The following is a 16,953-nucleotide window of genomic DNA, read 5'->3' on the forward strand; positions in this document are numbered from 1 at the left end:
GAATAGCGGGACCGCCACCGCCGCGCAGGGCAGCATGGCGGCGGCCTCCGCTTCCCAGCCGGCTGACTCTGTCGCTCATGCGGAGCAGCCGGCACACTCTGCTAGGGACACCGCCGCCGCGACTGGCGACACGGCGGCGGGTCTCGCATGGCGGCAGGCGGATTTCAGTCCGCAGGCGGACGCCGACCCGGGGCCTGGCCTCTCCATTACCCAGAGGCAAAGAGTCGCACGCGCGTGCGCAAAGAGGCAGGACTTTTACCTCCTACGTAGGAGGCTCAGCTGACTCACTAGTCAGCTGACCTCAGGAGGTGTCTGGATTGGTTGGGGCTCTGGGGCGGCGCTGAGTAGCTCTCTAGCTACAAATACAACTTGCCTGTCAGTAGCAAGTTGTCTGCTGTTGTGAATACACTGTTGTGTTAGCGCTCAGACCTTAGTGCAGTGCCCTGGTGTTGATACTAAGGATTTCACACCTTAGCTTAGGAATATTATTGTATATTGATCTGTGTTTTGACTCTGGCTATCCCTGACTACTCTATCTCTTGCTGATCTTGTACCTTTGCCTATCTGATCCTTGTTGCCGACCTCTGCCCATTTACCGATTACTCTTCTGTCTTCCGCTCCTGTACCGCTGCCGTCATCTCTGTTGCCGAACCCTTGCCTGTCTGACCTTTCTCCCTTCAGTGGAACGTCTCCCACTGGAGGGTTATCTCTGAGGCTTGCCTCTCCGAGACGCCTGCCCCAACTGCAGACGATTACTGCTAGGGGTCGAGATTCCTCACTCAGCCTGGTTAGAGGATCTCACTCACAGGGTTCCCATTCAGAGGTAACCACACCACTGAGGAATTACCGTGAGGTGGATATTTCCACACTTCTGTGATATTACTGTCTTTATTGTGTTACTTTTGCTGAGGTGCCCAGAGGTTAGCAATATATCTGTATTATCGGTGATTCTGAAGATCACCAATAATCGGGTATATATCTGCATTCTTGGTGATACTGCAGATCGCCAATAATCAGATTCTCTCTGTGTGCTAACATCGATCATGACAATCCTATATAAACATTCCCTAACGGCCACCTCGGAGGAAAGGACTAAATTACCAGAATTTAACCATATCAGTACTTTTCACCTTATGGACAAGAGGAATTTTCACATTTCAGCACTCCTCCCTTTCATTCCCCAATAACTTTATCACTACTTATCACAACAAAATGATCTATAGTGTGAGTAAACGCGGAAAAGCCGACGCAAGGGCTCAGAGTGAGGCGGCTGTTTCCGCGTCCAACATGGCGGCACAACGCGGAGAAACCGCCGCATGCCGCATGGGCAGAGCGGTGGAGTCCGCGTTGGAGGCGGCAGATTGCACGGATGGCAGAGTGGCTGACAGTGCAGCCGGACGCGGGGAAACCACCGCTCCCTTAGAGAGCAGGGCGGCGGTCCCCGCGCTTGAATCAAGAATCACATTGCAAGACATGTCTGGTGTGGCTGGGACTGCTAGTCCACACAGATTCAGAAGGACGCGCGCGCGCGCGCTCAGAGGCAGAGCTTATATGACAGCCAGAGAAGGGTCGGCTGACCAGGCCGGTCAGCTGACATTTTCACCACTTGCCATTGGTCCAGCACTTAGGGAGGCGCTGGAGAGTACCTTACTATATATACTGGGTGCTGGGCATTCTCTGGTTGTCTGCCGTTGCGATCACAACGTGGTAGCACTCAGACCTTGTCTGTATCTGTGTTCTAGCATAGTTTCCAAAGGTGTTGACATCAAGGAGTTCACACCTTAGCATTAGGAACTTTGAATTGTATTATTTGTTATGACCTTCTGCCTGCCTGACTATTCCTCTGAACTCTGATCTTGTACCTTGCTATTTCTGATATCCTGTTGCCAAATTCTGCTCGTTCCTGGACTCTGTATTTGTATCCTGATTCTGTACTGTGCTATTTCTGATATCCTGCTGCCAAACTCTGCTAGTTCCTGGACTCTGTATTTGCATCCTGATTCTGTACCTTATCTGTCTGTGTGTTAACGACCTGGCTTGCCGACCTCGAGAACTGGCCTTACTGTTAAAGGCAGTTCCCAGACCTGTTAGTGACACCCTCCCACTCTGACCTTCCTACCCTTAGCCTAGCTCCTCCCTCCTGGAGAGTCTAGGCCATAGGAAGGAACATACTTCTGGTGAAGTACTCAAAGTATACTGTTGCATCTAAACACTCACTTGTTCTCCCTGGTATCCAGAGGTTAGTAGATATATCTGATTATCGGTGATACTGCAGATCACCAATAATCGGGTATATTCTGTATTCCTGGTGAGACTGCAGTTCACCGGTAATCAGACCCTCTCTGTGTTACACCGATCGTTACAGAACGGCAGACCAAAAAATATAATGGACGCACGCACTGACCGTCTGGGCGCACTTGCCACTTCGGTGGACAACATCAATCAAGTGCTGGGTAGTCACAAGACTATGATTGAAGCTTTATCTGGTTCTTTACAAACCCTCCAGACAGCAGTGGATGAGGTGCGATCCCCTCCTAGCTCTGACATGCGTTTGCCTGTACCTGAGAAATTTTCTGGTCACAGATCAGACTTCCAAAATTTTAGAAGTAGAGTGTTATCTTACTTTGAGTTGAAACCCCGATCTTCAGGAACTGTGGCCCAAAGGGTCACATTTATTAAAAATTTGTTATCAGGCGATTCTCAGACGTGGGCGTACAGTTTGCCCACTGGAGATGTAGCCCTCTCTTCTGTGGATGAATTTTTAAAGCCATGGCAGTAATTTACGACGACCCAGACCTTGCCGCGACCTCTGAGCGGAAGCTTAAGCTCTTGCGTCAAGGCAAGGGTCCGGTCGAAGACTACGCAGCCAAATTTAGGAGGTGGTCAATTTCAGCCAGGTGGGACACCTATGCCCTATTAGATTGTTTCTTATCAGGATTGTCAGATGAGGTTTCAGATCTCATGCTAAGTTTGCCTGAACCTAAGACAGTTGATGAGGCCATTTCATCGGCCATTCGAGTCGACCGCAGACTGTGCTATCAGAAACAGACCCGGGGTAGTAGTCATGTAAGAATGGTGTCCTACGCTGCGCTGCCAGTAACTCCACCTCCTCCTGTCTCGCCTCCACCGAACCAATGCAAATTGGTCGGTCAAAACTATCCCAAGTGGAGCGAAGACGCAGGATGTCTGAACGGCTGTGTCTTTACTGCGCAAAGGGGGGTCATAGAGTACGTAATTGCCCTAACAAGCCGGGAAACGCTACTGCCTAGGAGTTGTAGGGGGTAGCACCCTAGGCACGCAGCTTTTACCCCTAGAAGATAGACGATTACTCCTTCCCTGTACAGTCACATGGGAAGATAAAACTGAGATTTCTGAGGCTTTTGTTGATTCTGGCTCTGCAGCTAATTTTATGGATTTTGAATTTGCAAAGAGATTGGGTATTCCGTTCACCCCAGTAAAACCACCCATTCAGGTTACGGCAGTAGATGATTCCCCCCTGCAAAGTAATCATCCCCTGTCCCAGACACCAGAGGTGGAAGTTACTATAGGGGTGTTACATACAGAAAGACTACAGTTTTTTGTGTTACACATGACCACCTCCACAGTCATCCTTGGCATGCCATGGCTACACTTACACTCTCCACAAATTAATTGGGCTACCGGTCAGCTAACTAGTTGGTCAGATCGCTGTTTTCAGCAGTGTTTAGGGAGAGTGACATTGGGCCAGACCAAGATCCAGTTGGAGGGGGTACCAGTACAATACTCCGAGTATTCTGATGTGTTCTTTCCCAAGGCTGCAGATAAGTTATCTCCACATCGCCCATTTGATTGCCCTATCGATCTCCAATCTGGTTGTATGCCCCCTAGGGGTCATCTTTACAATTTGTCTGGGCCAGAGAAAGTGGCCATGCAGGAATACATTTGTGAAAATTTGGCCAAGGGGTTCATTCGCCCTTCCCGGTCGCCTGCTGGCGCAGGTTTCTTTTTCGTTAAGAAAAGAGACGGAGGCCTGCGGCCTTGCATTGATTACCGGGGCCTGAATAAAATTACAGTAAAGAATCGCTACCCTTTGCCCTTGATAGATGACTTGTTTACACAAATAACCGGCGCTAAGATCTTTTCAAAGTTGGATTTACGGGGTGCATACAACCTGGTGCAAATCAGAAAGGGCGATGAATGGAAGACGGCCTTTAACACGCCCGACGGGCATTACGAGTACCTGGTGATGCCCTTCGGGCTGTGTAACTCCCCGGCCGTCTTTCAGGAATTGATCAATGAGGTATTTAGGGAGGTACTGGGCAAGTTTGTGTTGGTATATCTAGATGATATACTTATCTTTTCTAACAACCTCTCCGAGCACAGGACACATGTCAAATTTGTATTGGATAAACTGAGACAAAACATGCTTTACGCCAAGTTGGAGAAATGCACTTTCGAAGTAACATCTGTCACCTTCTTAGGGTACATTATTTCCACCTCGGGCCTGTCCATGGATCCTGCCAAGGTTTCTGCTGTGTTGGAATGGCCTCAACCAGTGGGGTTAAAATCTCTTCAGAGATTTCTAGGCTTGCCAATTACTGTAGAAGGTTCATAAAGGGGTACTCCACTGTTATTGCACCCCTCACCTGTCTCACTAAGAAAGGGGCAGATACTACCCACTGGCCTCCAGAGGCTTTGCATGCATTCTCCACTTTGAAAGATTTGTTTTGCTCGGCACCCATCCTGAGACACGTTGATACTTCCTATCCCTTTATTGTTGAGGTGGACGCCTCAGAGGTCGGGGTAGGGGCTGTGCTGTCTCAGCGGTCAGGGTTACAGGGCAGACTACACCCATGTGCCTACTTCTCTCGTAGGTTCTCTCCGGCAGAGAGAAACTACGATATAGGCAACAGGGAGCTCCTGGCCATCAAACTGGCCTTTGAAGAATGGCGTCATTGGTTGGAAGGAGCTAAACATACGATTACAGTTTACACTGACCACAAAAATTTAGAATACATCGAGGGAGCCAAAAGATTAAGCCCCCGTCAGGCCCGATGGTCATTGTTCTTCTCGAGATTCAGATTTATAATTACGTACACCCCAGGGAGCAAAAACATTAGGGCAGATGCCCTGTCTAAATGCTTTGAGCCAGAGACAGCACAGCCCTCCCCCCCAGAGACCATTGTTCCCCAGAAACTGGTACTAGCTACAACTGAGACTTGGGAAGATTGGACAGAGACTTTAGGTCCTTTTCAGCAGGACATCCCGGAAGGGAAGCCCAAAGGGGTTATGTTCATCCCACTGCCATTCCGCCTTCAGATTTTGCAGATGTTCCACTCACACAGAAATGCGGGACACCCTGGGGCCTCCAGAACACAGGACCTTGTAGCCAGATGCGCTTGGTGGACGTCTCTAGCAGCCGATTGCAAAGAGTTTGTTAGAGAGTGTGCGGTATGTGCTAGGAGTAAGCCCTCCCGACTGGCACCTGTGGGAAAATTGCAGCCCTTGCCCACCCCGAGTGAGCCATGGACCCACTTGTCCATGGATTTTGTGGGTGAGCTCCCCAAGTCTGAGGGCATGTCGGTCATTTGGGTGGTAGTCGACCGTTTTAGTAAAATGGCCCATTTTGTGCCCTTGAAAGGACTCCCCTCGGCCCAGGAATTGGCCGATTTCTTCATCATCCACGTTTTCCGATTGCATGGCATTCCAGAAAACATCGTGTCAGATAGGGGAGTCCAATTTGTTTCCAGATTTTGGAGGGCATTCTGTCACCAAATGGGCATGGAACTGTCATTTTCGTCGGGCTACCACCCACAGACCAATGGTCAGACGGAAAGAGTCAACCAATCATTGGAACAGTTTTTAAGGTGTTACGTTGCAGAAGCGCAGAATGATTGGGTTAAGTTTTTACAGTTCGCAGAATTTGCGCACAATAATTTAAAAAGTTCCTCTTCAGGATTTTGTCCATTTCAGGTAGTGACTGGGAAATTGCCTAAATTCTCCCCATTGCCAGTCGCCTCCACTCCGTTTCCAGCTCTGGAGGCCTGGCAAAGATCATTTAAAGATAAACGGTGGATTGTGAAAAATAATTTGGAGAAGGCATTTCAAAGTCAAAAAGGTCAAGCTAACGAGAGACGTTCATTGGAGTGGAGGTTTTTGCCAGGAGATTTAGTCTGGGTGTCCACACGTCACTTGACCTTGAAACAGCCCTCAGCTAAGTTGGGGCCCAGGTATGTGGGTCCATTCCCAGTGACTAGAAAGATCAACGATGCCACTTATGCCATTGACCTCCCTGCCAGTATGCGCGGCGTGAGATCTTTTCACGTGTCCCTGCTTAAGCCAGCAGTTCATGTGGGTCCCACTCCTCCTCCTCCTGTGATGATAGATGACCAACCTGAGTACGAAGTAGAGAAAATTTTAGACTCTTGCATAGTTCAAAACTCAGTACAATATCTGGTTCATTGGAAAGGGTATGGTGTCAAGGAGAGATCATGGGTACCTGAGTGTCGCATGCATGCTGACAAATTGAGAAGGGAGTTCCATGCGTTGCATCCTGAGAAGCCTGGTAGGAGCTGTCCGGAGTCCACTCCTCGGGGGGGGTACTGTGAGGAAATGCGAAAAAGCCGCCGCAAGGGCTCAGAGTGGGGCGGCTTTTTCCGCGTCCAACATGGCGGCACAACGCGGAGAAACCGCCGCATGCCGCATGGGCAGAGTTGGAGGCGGCAGATTGCACGGATGGCAGAGTGGCTGACAGTGCAGCCGGACGCGGGGAAACCGCCGCTCCCTTAGAGAGTGGGGCGGCGGTCCCCGCGCTTGAATCAAGAATCACATTGCAAGACATGACTGGTGTGGCTGGGACTGCTAGTCCACACAGATTCAAAAGGACGCGCGCGCGCGCTCAGAGGCAGAGCTTATATGACAGCCAGAAAAGGGTCAGCTGACCAGGCCGGTCAGCTGACATTTTCACCACTTGCCATTGGTCCAGCACTTAGGGAGGCGCTGGAGAGTACCTTACTATATATACTGGGTGCTGGGCATTCTCTGGTTGTCTGCCGTTGTGATCACAACGTGGTAGCACTCAGACCTTGTCTGTATCTGTGTTCTAGCATAGTTTCCAAAGGTGTTGACATCAAGGCGTTCACACCTTAGCATTAGGAACATTGCATTGTATTATTTGTTATGACCTTCTGCCTGCCTGACTATTCCTCTGAACTCTGATCTTGTACCTTGCTATTTCTGATATCCTGTTGCCAAATTCTGCTCGTTCCTGGACTCTGTATTTGTATCCTGATTCTGTACTGTGCTATTTCTGATATCCTGCTGCCAAACTCTGCTAGTTCCTGGACTCTGTATTTGCATCCTGATTTTGTACCTTATCTGTCTGTGTGTTAACGACCTGGCTTGCCGACCTCGAGAATTGGCCTTACTGTTAGAGGCAGTTCCCAGACCTGTTAGTGACACCCTCCCACTCGGGTGTCACTCACGCTCTGACCTTCCTACCCTTAGCCTAGCTCCTCCCTCCTGGAGAGTCTAGGCCATAGGAAGGAACATACTTCTGGTGAAGTACTCAAAGTATACTGTTGCATCTAACACTCAATTGTTCTCCCTGGTGTCCAGAGGTTAGTAGATATATCTGATTATCGGTGATACTGCAGATCACCAATAATCGGGTATATTCTGTATTCCTGGTGAGACTGCAGTTCACCGGTAATCAGACCCTCTCTGTGTTACACCGATCGTTACATATACCTTGTTTTTTCTGCCACCAATTAGGCTTTCTTTGGGTGGTACATTATGCTAAGAAATATTTTATTCTAAATGCATTATAATTGGAATAATAAGAAAAAAATGGAAAAAAAATCATTATTTCTCAGTTTTCGGCCATTATAGTTTTAAATAATACATACTACTGCAATTAAAATCAACACATTTTATTTGGCCATTTGTCCCAGCTATTGTAACGTTAAAATTATATCCCTAGTATAATGTATGGTGACAATATTTTATTTGGAAATAAAGGTGCATTTTTTCAGTTTTACACCCATCACTAATTTTTACCCATAATGTAATAATAATATGCCCTCTTGACATACATATTAAAAAAAAAAGTCAGTAGGTGTAATTTTACTGTTTGGCCAAAAGATGTCCCTGCGGAGTACTTCCTATTCGCGTACAATAAGTACGCTATAGGAAGTAATGTGTTGCTACATTGTAACTGGGGAAGTAACGCAGGCATTAATGGATGCCTGTGATCACGGTAGCCTATAGGGGAGATTAAAGAGACTCCGTAACAAAAATTGCATCCTGTTTTTTATTATCCTACAAGTTCCAAAAGCTATTCTAATGTGTTCTGGCTTACTGCAGCACGTTCTACTATCACCATCTCTGTAATAAATCAACTTATCTCTCTCTTGTCAGACTTGTCAGGCCTGTGTCTGGAAGGCTGCCAAGTTCTTCAGTGTTGTGGTTCTGTGATGCATCTCCCCCATCCAGGCCCCTCTCTGCACACTGCCTGTGTATTATTTAGATTAGAGCAGCTTCTCTCTTCTCTTTTACAAGCTGGATAAATCCTCCTCTGAGCTGGCTGGGCTTTTACATACTGAGGAATTACATACAGGCAGAGCTGTCTGCACTCTGCAGGAAGAAACAGCCTGACACTTCAGTGGAAGATAGCTGCAGGGGGAAAGAAACACACAAATGATCTCTTGAGATTCAAAAGGAAGGCTGTATACAGCCTGCTTGTGTATGGATGTATTTTCTATGTGTGGACATACTGTACATCAATCTACTTCCTGTTTTGGTGGCCATTTTGTTTGTTTATAAACAAACTTTTTAAAACTGTTTTTAACCACTTTTAATGCGGCGAGGAGCGGCGAAATTGTGTCAGAGGGTAATAGGAGATGTCCCCTAACGCACTGGTATGTTTACTTTTGTGCGATTTTAACAATACAGATTCTCTTTAATGAATGGTAACTTGTTCCCATTCATTAAGCCAGTGATCGGTGGTGGTAAGCAGCGGAAAGCAGCGAGCGGGAGGAAGCGTGGCGGCTCTATTTACGAATGAACACGTTTTTTTAACAAAAACCGTGTTCATTCTCGGGGGGCCATGTACGGATTGGTTCAGGGGACTTTTGTCCCCTGCAGCCAATCCCCCCTGTTGCCGGCAACATCCCGATCACGGGCATATGCCAGCATGATCACGCACACAGCCCCCCAAGCTGCGGGGTCGTGACTGTCGCGTCCCTGCGGCTGTAGCAGCTGCTGCTGCGGATGTTAGGCTCACGTCCCAGTGGCAGAAATGGTTAAACAAACATTTGCTGAGCTCATCACCACTATGTGACAAAAATAGACAGACATTTCCTGATTTAAAGTTGGTGTTTTGAACTTCCTGTTCTATACATATATAAACCCTACATACAGTAAGAAGTGGAAGAGAAAACACAAGAACATTTCTGAAGGCAACTTTGTCAGTATACAGGACCATCTACATCACAGGTAAGAGGACTGGAGGGTAGCATACTGTTGACAGCTGAGGTACTTTTGGTTTTACTCTACTAAGTTTCTCCAGGATTGAAGTGTTGGGGAGAGCCTAAGTGATGCAGCAAACCTGCTTTTTTTAAGCTAAGAGTGCCTTTAAAGTGTGACATGGACTGATATGTAATTCAGTTTTGTCCTGAGTTTTCTTCTAGGTGATATGTTCAAACTCGTTTTCCAAATGCCTTTTAAGCCACCAGCAAGCAAGATAAATAATATTGACTGTACTTTTTTCACCAACTTTTTGGTACTTTTCAATTGTAAAATGGTGAAAAGTTATTTTAAAGCAAATATGAAAATTATCTTCTACAAGATAACCCAGGAGGAGAAAAAGTCAATTGCATATGGGCCATGATAAGATAAACGTGTATGTACAATGGTAAACATATTAATAACCAGGCTGTGTTTCATTTTTATGCCTGAAAGAGTTCACTTTCAGGCATGCAAGTGACAATTTCTCTCTTAATGGACCCGTTCCTGATTAGAGTTTGAAGGTGGCCATACACTCAGCAATTTTATTATTTGATTTCTTGCAGATTCCATTCATCTGCTGGTAATCGATTCCCCAAAATGTCAGCTCAATCAATTTTTTTATCCATTTTAAACAAAAATTAATTGAAAGAATCGATCAGACAGGTTGGGAAATGTAAAACAATCAGGGGCTGGGCAAAAGCATTGGCAGATTAATGGCCTATAGCTTTGCACTACATTGAACAGTGCGACTCTGCAGTTCGATCGATTTTTAATAGATTCACTGTTGGAATCTATTGGAGATTGATGTGCAGTGTATGGTAATGGTAGGAATCAATTCCTTTTGAATCGATTATTTATGGCCAGCTTAACCCTCATTGATAAGGAATTACAGCCATGAAACTCTGCAGGGAATAGGTTAAAAATAAGTCAATAGTTCATGTATTTTAGCTATGTGAATTTTCCTCAAGGATGAAGAATGCAAAAGTAAGTTAGTTATTTGTAAAGCTGGCCATATATTTATAGATTTCCATCCAATATTCTAACACAATCGATTCCTTTTACAAATGAAACGATTGTTGGTCAAAATCAATCGAGCCGAACATTTAAAAGAATCAATTCACATCCAATTTGATCAGAGTGATTTAATCTGCAGAGAATCAAATAGGAAAATTGATGAGTGTATGGCCACGTTTAGTCTCTAATAACATATTTTTTATTCCAATATAAATGTATTGAATGATTTTGGAAACAAAAAAAGAAACCAACAGGCACTGCAATGACAGGTGTTTGGCATAGGTATTATAAATCATAGGCTGCAGCACTGGCCTGGTATATACTTGGCAAGGATAGCGTGCTCTAATCCATATAGAATACAAGATATATATGGCACAGTAGGAGAAAAACAGGATTGGCACATGCAGTTCCTTGTTTAAAACAGCTTTAATAAATCCGGCTGTACACCATAGGAAAAAAGTAAGATGAATTTCCAATTACATTGAAGAGTTCCTACCAGATCCAGTGCTTGGTGGGGTGAAGTGGGAGCGGTGGCTAGCCTGACGCACGTTTCGCTCGTATGAGCGTCCTCTGAGGCTCTGCGCAGAGCCTCAGAGGACGCTCATATGAGCGAAACGTGAGTCAGGCTAGCTTTTTTAAACAAGGAACTGCATGTGCCAATCCTGTTTTTCTCCTACTGTGCCGTATTGAATGTTTTTGTACAATGCAATATAAAGTTGTTGACAAATAAGGAATACAAGGCCACAATGTCTTCCAAATACAGTAGAATGATTTAATAGTAAACTCCAAGTGACCAGGAAAAGTAGTTTACTATATCAGATGTTTACTATATCAGAATTGGTCATACATTGTACACTTATACAATGTATACATTGTATAAATATAGTACTTTGCTGGGACCAAAGGACTAAGTTTACTATATCCAGAGGTTTACTATATCAGAGTTTACTATAACAAAATTCTACTGCAATGGAATAAAAGCATAGATTTCCAAGTTGCATCCAAATAAAACATCCCATCTCAGAGGTCTAAGTACTAGGCCATAATTCTCTAGTTAGTGGAGCCAACAAACACCAGAGAGAACAGTGTATTTTTCTTTTCCTTCTCACTTTCCCCCCTCTCTCTTTGTATCTTTTTTTTTCCTCTTTGTCATTAATAACAAAAGAGGAAAGAAAAAGGAAGAACATAAAAAGAAGAGGACCTCAATGTCCCAGTTTCCTCTAGGTGACACCAGCAGGTCAGGTAGCCTATGAGAAAATGGGGAATTTGCTCTAAGACTACAACAATATAATATACAGTACGGTCTGAAGGAGAATCCATACCTAAAACAATCATCAGGCAAAAAAAAAAACAGTTTCACTTACCTGGGGCTTATACCAGCCTCATGCAACCATCCTGTGCCCTCGTAGTCACTCACTGCTGCTCCAGTCCCCCTATGCCAGCTAGTTTAGTTTTTGCCGACCTCAGGGTCGGCGGGCCGCATTGCATACCTTTTTATGCATTACCACTGGTGCAGGAACATTAACGCATACATTTTTACGCGTTAGTAGGTCAACACTAACACGTAAAACGTATGCGTTAATGTTCCTGCTCCAGCGGGAATGCGTACAAATGTACACAATACGGCCCGCCGACCCCGAGTTCGGCAAAAACGAAACTAGCTGGCATAGGGGGACTGGAGCAGCAGTGAGTGACTACGAGGGCACAGGATGGTTGCATGGGGCTGGTAGAAGCCCCAGGTAAGTGAAACTCTTTTTTTTTTTTTGCCTGACGATTCCTTTAAGATGATTTTGTATTACAGTTGACCTAATATCGGTGACTGTATTATTTAGACCATAAAACTAAGATCAAAACTTGAAAAACACTTTGGGATTGATTCATTAACTGTAAAGCAGGCAAACTGCTAATAAATCAGCATGACTTCCTGACATCTCCATGCAGGCTACGCGCGCTAGTGGCAGCGTAGTGTGCGTTACCTAGCAACGGCAGATGCCTGCACTACTGCGATACTGCACTAATGCGGCCGATACTATGTTAGATACCTCACACGGCAAGTGAAGACATCGGCTGTAACTATATAAGACAGAACAGAGGCGCCAAAAGGATAAAAGGGGTTTTAAAGGAGCTTAAAAGCCAAAACTTGGTAATTAGAGGAGGCAGTGGTGGACTTACCCCCTCCAAGCAGACACAACACGACTGTACATTCAGTCTATTTATTAACGAACTCCAGATAAAACAAAGCAACGCGTTTCACGGGTCAGCGCCCGCTTCCTCAGGCAATAGAAAAAGGAGTTACAGCTGCAAATGACAGAGATCAGAGGGTATATTGTTTCTGCTATAATACATCCTACATTTAAAACTTCAATCATTGAGTGACAAACATGTGCAACATAATATGGTACATTGGCAGTAAAAGTACAGTATTTTGTATTATAGAATTGTTATGTTGGTGGGCTGTGTTGGTGGTGGGGGGAGGGGGGGGGCGTTAAAGAATTTGGTAGAGAGAGAGGGAGGGGGGGAGAACCACACAGGGGTGGGGGTTGGGGGAAACCTAGGGGGAGGGGGGGGAGACCAAGGGAAGGGTGTGTGTCAGGAGGAGGGAGTGGGGGGGGGAAGGGGGAGAAAAAGAAAAGGAAGGGGTTTATCTATTGTGGCCATGGGACGTGCAAGTTACAGAGCAAGTGGCATCAGAGGTAACTGTAGGTCAAAGATAGTAAAAAGAGTGTGAACGGCAGCAAAACAAGCGAAACAGTGGCAGCAAAACTGACATACCCCAGTATGGGGTTAAAAGATATGGATGGCAGCAGTAAATACAAGATGTAAGTGGATAAACCCACCAGGCCTTACCATCTAGCAAAACAAACGACACTCAGCGCCTCTGCAATGGCAGAGAGTGTCTGAGCATGCTAAATAGTGTGCAGGATGTGACATCAATTAGGGAGAGGAAGTGCATCATCAGTGGGAGGAGCCTACAAGGACTTACCCTTTTAAAGAGGAGTCAGGCCGCCATCTTGGAAGAGGCATGCCTGGTCCTCAGTACTGATGGGCCGCCATGTTGGAGGTGGCCCAGATACACAGCAGTAACTTCAACATTTGCCAAAAAGATATATAAAAAAAGGGCATAATAAATAGCAGAGGTTAACCAGGTCTTGATAAAAAGCATACACATAAATATACATACAACATATAGCTTATAATAGTAAAAGTACAAAGTAAAAGGTCTATGTCACATTTGTATTAAAAGAAAAGTGGTCTGATGTTGGTTGAAAAAATCACTATTAAACTTATGGTAGATCCATGGTATGCTTAACATTTTTTGGGAACGTTGCCGGATGTGATTTGTATGGGGGAGGGGGGAAGGGGTTGGGGGGAGGGGGGGAAAAGGGGTTGGGGGGGAGTTTTTCCTGTTGTCAACATAAATTAACATAGTCTTAATTTGATAGGTACAACAATCAGAGCAGCATATAGCCAACAGTATTAAAAAGTGTGGAATAAAACGTTTATGAAAAATAGGTATGACGTTTTGGTTAAAAACACTATTGTACTTATGGTAGATCAATGGTATGCTGAAGTGTCGTTAAAGAGAACCCGAGGTGTGTTTAAAGAATGTTATCTGCATACAGAGGCTGGATCTGCCTATACAGCCCAGCCTCTGTTGCTATCCCAAACCTCACTAAGGTCCCCCTGCACTCTGCAATCTCTCATAAATCACAGCCGTGCTGTGAGGCTGCCTTTACATCTGTAGTGTCAGTCTCAGCTGCTCCTCCGCCTCCTGCATAGCTCCGGTCCCTGCCCCGTCCCTTCCCTCCAATCAGCAGGGAGGGAAGGGATGCAGGCGGGGACTGGAGTTCTGCAGGAGGCGGGGAGAGCAGCAGACTGACACTATAGAGATAAACACAGCCAGCTCTGACAAGCTGTTTGTCAGCAGCGTGGCTGTGATTTATGAGGGATTGCAGAGTGCAGGGGGACCTTAGGGGGGTTTGGGATAGCAACAGAGGCTGGGCTGTATAGGCAGATCCAGCCTCTGTATGCAGATAATATTCTTCAAACCCACCTCGGGTTCTCTTTAAAGTTGGCAGATATGATTTTCGGGGGGGGGGGGGGAGGGAAAGAGAAAGGGAGAGGGTCAGGGGTTGGGGGGAGTTTTTTCTGTTTACAACATAGATTAGCAGGTGTGAAATAAAACGTTTAAGAAAAATAGGTCTGACGTTTGGTTAAAAAAACAAAAAACACTATTGTACTTATAGTAGATCCACGGTAAACTGAAGTATCATTAAAGTTGCCAATATGATTTTCGGGGGGGGGGGGGGGGGGAGATGAAAGGGGGGGAGTGAAAAAGGGGGTGGATGGGTGTTTTTAACCAGAAATGTTTGTAACCAGTCGTTCGGACAAAATTTAAGAATTAACATTAACATAAACATAAAACTGGTACAACATAAAATTCTTATTTTCAATCTGCATAAAAGTAAGGATAAAAAATCATAATACTATAAAATTATAAAAAGAAAGGACTAATTAAAAATCACCGGAACAAAAGGGATGCATCATATGGAATTAGAGAATTTAGTATATTTTTTCCAGGACCTCGTTCAGACCCCCTGGGACCAGTGTCCTCAGGGTCTGGATCCAGTACATTTCGAGCTTTTTCAGTTTTTCGAATGCCGCTGGTTCGTTATCGCAGGTACTGTCGATAAGGGTGACGGAAAGTGTTTCGGGATTATTTTGGTGAGCTTGGTGAAAGTGCCGTGACACGCTGTGCATAGGGAATTTATTCAGGATGTTTCTTCTATGCTGGCCAATTCGGCTCCGGGCTTCCTGTGTGGTTCTACCCACATACTGAAGATGGCAGGGACATGAAATGACATAGATAACAAATCGGGACTGGCAGGACAGATGTTTTTTGATATTGTATTGGATGTTGGTAACGGTGGACGTAAAGGTGGTAACATTGGCTACAAAAGGGCAGGCTAGGCATCTGGAACGTTGGCAGGGTCGTGAACCAGGTGTCAAAGGAACTGAACTGTGTGTAAGTTCAGTCTTGGGGCAGCGAAGTTTACTGGGGGCTAGTAAATTGCGGAGACTGGGGGCTCTGCGGTAGGTGATAAGTGGTTTGGTGGGGAGGAGGGGTCTCAAGAATGGGTCCTGGAGTAGAATTTCCCAACGCTTGTTCATTATTTTCCTGATGGTTTGGTGTTCTCTACAATATTGAGTGATGAATCTGGGGGGTGGGTTATTGCTTTCTGCGGTTGATGGTTTGGGGTTGTATGGTAGTTGTGCTTTATGATGTGCGTCCCGGATACGTTTTTTTGAGTATTTCCTTGCGGAAAATTTCTTAGTGAGTATATCAGATTGAACATGATAATCTTGGTTGTCTGTGCAGTTTCTGTAGAGCCCTCTAAACTGGCAATATGGTGTATTCTGTGTCCAAGGTAGATAGTGGAAACTATTAAAGTGTATAAAATTGTTAGAATCAACGGATTTAAAATATGTTTTTGTTTTGTTGGAGCCCTGTTCAATGAAGACGGTAAGATCGAGGAAGTCTATGGAGATTGGGTGGTATTGAGTTGTAAACTGAAGACCCGCTCTATTGGTATTAAGATATTGGATGAAGGATGGGATTAGTGAGATTTCGCCTTTCCATATAAAAAATAAATCGTCAATATATCGTTTATACAGAATGATGTTGTTATGGAATGGGTGATTGATGTATAGTAATTGAAGTTCTATGAGGCCCATGGTGAGGTTTGCATAAGAGGGCGCAAAGGAACTGCCCATTGCAGTTCCACTGGTCTGGTGATAGTAATTATTGTTGAATGAGAATATATTATTGTTCAGAATGAATTCAGTACACTGTAGGATGAATTGTTGCTGTATGGAGGGCATGGATGGAAGAGTGTTTAGAAAGTGTTTTATTGCAGATAAACCAAATTGATGGGGGATATTGGTATAAAGTGAGGATATGTCGCAGGTAAGCCAGTGATAGTCAGAGGACCAGGTGATAGGGGATAGAATCTGTATGAGATGTTGGGAATCTTTGAGGTAGGAGGGTAAGTTTATTACGAGGGGTTGTAGGTGTTTGTCAATGAACCGGGACAAAGTGCTGGTCATGGAATCAATGCCTGCGATAATGGGTCGGCCGGGTGGTTTATGTAAGTCTTTATGTATTTTGGTAAGTAGTAGAAGAATGGTGTTTTGGGATGATGATTGACAATATAATTACGTTCATTTTTGGTAATAATGTTTGAGAGTAAAGCTTGGTTGATGAAAGTCTTGAGGATCTTATTGAGGGGTATGGTTGGGTCTGAGGTAAGTTTGTTGTAGTGGTCAGGGTTGTCTAGAAGTCGATTAGCTTCTTCCAGATAGGCAAGTCTGTCGAGGATGACTATACCCCCACCTTTATCGGCGGGTTTGATAACCAGATCGGGGTTTTTGAGGAGTGACTTAAGGGCAATT

At 45.2% G+C, this 16,953-nt stretch overlaps 1 protein-coding gene across 5 annotated transcripts in view; it reads left to right on the top strand.

The window, feature by feature from the left end:
* LOC137528833 (protein P-30-like) overlaps window positions 1-16,953 on the top strand; it is a 99,020-nt gene that overhangs the window by 72,711 nt on the left and 9,356 nt on the right. The window contains exon 1 of one of the 5 annotated variants that reach the window (XR_011023476.1): window positions 9,402-9,474. The exons of the other annotated variants lie outside the window; for them this stretch is intronic. The gene's annotated coding sequence lies outside the window, so the exon portion shown is untranslated. Of the gene's footprint in view, window positions 1-9,401; window positions 9,475-16,953 lie in introns of those variants that run through there. 5 annotated transcript variants of the gene reach the window in all.

The sequence above is a fragment of the Hyperolius riggenbachi genome, chromosome 8 (genome assembly GCF_040937935.1).
Source record: "Hyperolius riggenbachi isolate aHypRig1 chromosome 8, aHypRig1.pri, whole genome shotgun sequence".
NCBI classification, from domain to species: Eukaryota; Metazoa; Chordata; class Amphibia; order Anura; family Hyperoliidae; genus Hyperolius; species Hyperolius riggenbachi.